Source organism: Medicago sativa, chromosome 7, assembly GCF_051527215.1.
Source record: "Medicago sativa cultivar Bolivia chromosome 7, Bolivia_mono, whole genome shotgun sequence".
Lineage (NCBI taxonomy): Eukaryota > Viridiplantae > Streptophyta > Magnoliopsida > Fabales > Fabaceae > Medicago > Medicago sativa.
In genome coordinates, this window is record NC_140755.1 from 58461122 (window position 1) to 58466907 (window position 5786).

General features: G+C 29.4%; 1 pseudogene across 1 annotated transcript; it reads left to right on the top strand.

The window, feature by feature from the left end:
* Positions 1-2029: 2029 nt before the first annotated feature.
* On the top strand, positions 2030-5548 carry LOC146907166 (beta-glucosidase 12-like; annotated as a pseudogene). Its single transcript, XR_015018835.1, has 9 exons — positions 2030-2201; positions 2317-2404; positions 2538-2775; positions 3032-3147; positions 3301-3548; positions 3647-3681; positions 3809-3911; positions 4023-4116; positions 5098-5548. The product of XR_015018835.1 is annotated as a beta-glucosidase 12-like (transcript).
* Positions 5549-5786: the final 238 nt, after the last annotated feature.

The window sequence follows — 5786 nt, forward strand, 5'->3', positions numbered from 1 at the left end:
TACAAGTATCCGATCAACGGCTATATGGATATAATATCCTACACGACATATGATGCATGAACATATGACTCAATCCACCATGCATATGTTCACAACAATACAACAGCTATATCCAACGGCTATAAACAACGGCTATAGACAACATTTAACTTTATTATAAAGTTCAACAAATCCATTCAATACAACATATGATAGCAAACATCATATTCATCACTTAGCAATCAACCATACATCTTCTTACAATCATATCAATCTATCCATAATGGATTCATAAAGCAATCGGTTCTTAAAACCATTTTCATCAAGGTTCGTCTCTAATTTTCACCATTTTAAAATAATTGAACCTTTTGATTCAAAACTAAGCAAACAAGTTCCAATGCCTCAACTAAGTATACCTCTAGGCCACATACAAGTGCAGTAGAGCATACAATTACGTTTCACCGGCTAAACATGACGAAATCATGAAAATCACCAAGTTCGTCTCAGTTTATCACTTTTACAAAAGAATTTCATTTTCAAAGCAAAACAAGTTCAAACTTGATAAAACCAATCACAACCAATTTTAGAAATCTTATAAACATTATACAACATTAACCCTGCTTCAATTCCCGGAGAAAAACGAGTTTCCGGAAAATCGGCGTTTTGGACCATTTTTCAAAAGTTAAGAGAATTTCACAAATCCAAGTCCAATTTGATTCAAATGAAGTTCCAGTAGGATTAATTGTATAAACAGAGGTTAAACAAGTTGAAAGTAACATTTTAGAAAGCCCGGACTGGTCCCCAAGTTCACGAAGCAAAGAAATAAAAATGGCTGAACTGGGAGTTGCATGCTTAAGCATCCTCTGCACGCTTAAGAGTCCAACTTCCAGAAACTTCAAGAAGTTCACGATTTCTGCACGCTGTTGGCACGCTGGTGGGTCGCTTAAGCGTCCTACACCAGAATTTCAAAACTCAATTACGGGTTCCAACCCATTTTCACCCAAAATCCCCATTTTGATTCTCCCAAACCCCAAAACTTAAACCCAAAGATGTTTATAGGTCACATACACTTCAAAACACTTAAACATATACAAGTTTTGAGATAACATCATCAAATCATCAAAATTTACCAATTCACCAAAACTTTCTCAACTCACAACAACAACAACAATTTCATCACCAATTCACCAAATTCATGATACACAATGTATCAATTCAACAACAACATATCTATCAACAACAACAACAACAACAACAACAACAAGATTTGAACATGAAATCATTCACAATTCAACAACCACAACATCATTCATCATCAATTTCAGCCCAAAACCCATCATTCATCTACTAGTATGTCTTGGAAGAACAACAATCTTAGTATATATGATTGACTATTAGTTTCTTTGTCTTTCATAGAGTAGGAAGTCATGTGACCAAATATAACATTCAATGTTGGAAAACTTTTCCTACATTCGTTGCACAACTACTACATTTTCATAGTAGTGTGGGATGTCATATTTTATTTTCGGATATCGTTTTCCTTTCTATTTAGGTCTAGTTCTATAGCTCAGGGAAGAAATGATAGATGAACAAAACACTAGATCTATAATTTGGGGAAGATTTAAATACAAAGTTCTAGGGTCATTCGCCTAATAAGCATAAATATATATGACATACAAGAAAAAAATTGAGTTAGTCAAACAAAATGCTAACGTAAAGGACTAAAATATCAAAAAGTTTTTAAGTTAAGGGATAAAATGAAACAAAGAATACTTGAGAAACCAAGTGGAACCTAAAAATAAGTTTAAGGAATAAAATTATAATTTAACATTTTTAATGTATATAATTTTATATATCGTATATAATTATATGGATATTCAAAGGAAATATAAAAAGTTGTACCAAATCGTCACTCTAATTACATCTCACTATGTTGACCTCTTCAAAAAAAAAAAAAAACTCTCACTATGTTGATTAGTTTTTTATCAAATGATATGACGTAGAACATGCAACAACTTATATTGTCGATAAATATTCGTTAAGCTATATTTCACATGGACAAGCAATGATAATACTATATCCTTTCTTGCAATATATAATAATATACTTATATTTATATTTATATTCAACAACCACTTGTATAGATGGAACCTTAAAAGGAGGTATAAACAAAGAAGGTATCGACTTCTACAACAATTTGATCAACGAGTTACTCAACAATGGTATGAATAGAAAAATCTAATATTTATTGCAATAATTAGATTCGACAAGAAGTGTGTTTAAAATATATGCAACAATTTTTATTTTCTTGATTTACATGATCCTTTAAATGTGCAGGTATTGAACCTTTTGTGACTATCCTGCACTTTGACTATCCATTAGCTCTTCAACAAAATATTGGCGGATTCATAAATCGCTCCATTGTGTAAATTTACTTGAATATAATTTCATCAAGAGATTTATTTTCCATAAATTGATTCAACCTTAAATTAGTCTCACAAACATTATTGAATTTCTTCATGCATGCTTATATTGTTTATGTTAAAATCAAATTTTAGGAAACATTTCAAGGATTATAGTGAGCTCCTATTCAAAACATATGGTGATCGAGTGAAATATTGGACTACATTCAATGAGCCGGGACTCCAAGCTATGTATAATTACATGGAAGATATAACTCATTATTCTACGGATGACTGTACAACTACTAGAGTTTGTACAGAAGTATACACTGTACTTCATAATTTACTCATATCCCATGCCACAGTTTCAAAGTTATACAAGTCTAAATTCCAAGTAAGACATATTTTGAAAATTGCATGTTATATATATGGTATCAAAATTATCTCAAAATATATTTATATAGATTAAAGATTGAGATTCACAACAACATGACTAAAGGGAGTATAATCCCCGATTAACGTAATAGTAATAATAATTTTGACACAATTTTTAATAATCATCAACATTAATCAAACTAGTTTATAAAATAAATTGAATTTTAGAGAAATAAAATAAAATATTGTCTTTTTCCATTAAATATTTGACATAGGCATTTCAAGAGGGAGAAATTGGAATTGCTATTTCATCAAGATCATATGTTCCCTATAGTTCAAAGCCTGAGGATGTGGATGCTGCTCAAAGACTAACAGATTTCAGATGGGGATGGTTAGTGCTTTTTAGTTACACCATAAACCACTCATATTTTGTGTTTTATTAGTCGTTCGATCATTCTCTTCTTGATTTTTCAATATAGTTTTTTATGGTCAATAAATTTGCAAATCAGATTTTTGTTTTGCGGCGTTTGATTTCGCCTTTCAGGGTTTTAGAGCCATTGTTCAACGGGGATTATCCAAAAATAATGAGAAAGCTAGTGGGGAAAAGACTACCCGAATTCACTAAAAATGAAAAAGAAATGTTGAAAGGAAGTACAGACTTTATTGGGATCAATTATTATTACTCTCTCTTTGTTAGACATGAACCAAATAGAACCAAGATTCCTGCTATTATCAAATTAATTCCATTCTATTTTTAAAATAATTGGTATACAAAGGCATCACTATGAAAAAGTACCATTGAAATTCTACTTATTAAATATGTAAGAGAATTACAAGGAATTTAAATAACTAATGTTGACTAATGCATTGTTATTCTTTCATTATTGCAGTTTTGAATGTGGAAGGAAAACCTCTTGGTTACTATGTGAGTAGATAATGATACAAATTGTAAAGAATGATATTTTTTTTGGGGGATAACTTAATTATATTTTTTTTTGGAAATAACTTAATTATTATAATTTTATCTTTTGTTCACTTTTAATATTTTGTAGGACCAATATGGTTGTAGATATGTCTACCCCGAAGGATTATATAATTTCTTGCTCTACATTAACAAAGAGTATAAAAATCCAAGAATGTACATCACTGAAAATGGTTGGTTTTCATTTGATCACATTTACATCATCATAACTAAACTATCTATAATTTATGCAATAAAAAGAGATCATTACTTTTTTTTTTTTTTGTGACATCCTCTCTATGTAGGAATTCCTTCTATCAAAATCCCAAATCCATTGAAAGACGAACATCGAACTGCTTACATCGCCGCACATATAAATGCTACCAAAGCAGCAATTAAGTAAGTTATTTTTTCTACATCTTTAGAATTTGAAAAGTTAATATCTAATTTTTATTTTCTAATGTATATTTATTATGTAGTGTGTCTATTGCAAAGATGTATAATATATTATTTATCAACTAATATAGAGCTAATCAAAAAATTCAAAATTATTAACTAGATTTTATCGGTTATTTAAAACGAATAGTTCGAGTGCATTTTAACCATCAGTAAATATGTCCAAGTGGTACGTAAACTCAAATCAGAGGGGAGAATCCATCTTGTGTATCTCATAAATTCTTTGGCGGAGAATATTCATTGCTAAACGGCGGTAGAAACTTGATACATATAACATGGTAACTGAAAAAAAAATACCGAAATTATAACAAGTTAAATTAAAGTAGAGTTTAATGATTTCACACAGATAGTATAAAACTTTATATGCATTCATTTAATCATCTTATATATATATATATATATATATATATATATATATATATATATATATATATATATATATGGGTTATGTTACAAGCCACCCTTTGGTGGTGTCTTTTATCAAGTCACACCTTAAGGTGTGATTTTCACTTTTTAGTTATAACTTTGATAAAAGACACCTTCCTAAAAGTAAGTTGGTGTCTTTTCGCAAATGCTCATAGAGTAAAAGTCACCCTATATATATATATATATATATATATATATATATATATATATATATAGTTTAGAATGTGATATAAGAATCTTTAGAGCATAAATTTCAATCTCTTCCTAATCATCATTGTTTTTACACAAATATTGTATTGTTCACTTTGAAAGAGTTGCATCCTTTAAGATTTGTAATTTTTGTTCAAAATATATGTTATATCAAAAGGCGACAAATTCAAAGTTATGAAACAATGAAACATTAGTATGATAGGCAGATTATTGTGAAATGACATGCTTTTATAACTTTGTTTCCATAAGAAACTGATCTTTAATGCAATTATGTTTTTACATTGACAGTGACGGTGTAAACGTTCGTGGATATTTTGCATGGGCAGCATTTGATACGTTTGATTGGGACAACGGATATTCTAAACATATGGGGCTTTATCATGTCGATTTTGATGATAGTCTCAAACGTATAATGACAAACACAGCTAAATGCTACAAAAAGTATTTGACACTTGATTCGGTACACTAAATGTTCTTATGTTGATTGGTCTCAACTTGGAGAAAAGGCAAGGGAGTCCCACTTTAAGTTTGATTATTTATACTGTAGTGCTTTTATGTTATAAATAAAATGCGGTCTTCAGTCCAATGACCAACTAATATATTGTTTATTTCCTTTTTTGTTTGGACTTTTTTGAGGTTTCACATCGATATGTTTAATTTATATTAGTGAAGATATTTGTGAGAGAAAAGTACTAAAAGTTATAACTTTCAAATAAATAAATTGGTTCAATGGTCATTAGATTAATTTGTCATAGAAATGTTTCGAACCTCTTAAGAAAATTTTGTAAAATGTGACTTTAAGTTGTTCCATGAACTGTATGGTATTTAGATGCATTTATTTTCTTTGTTTGATGACTAGATGACTAATTTAAAGATGGTAAAAAAATTGAATCTTTGAGAAAAAAAGTCATGAACTTATGTAGTTAAGATCATCTCCATTTAAATTATTCTCCATTTCTTCTATTTAAACAAATAAA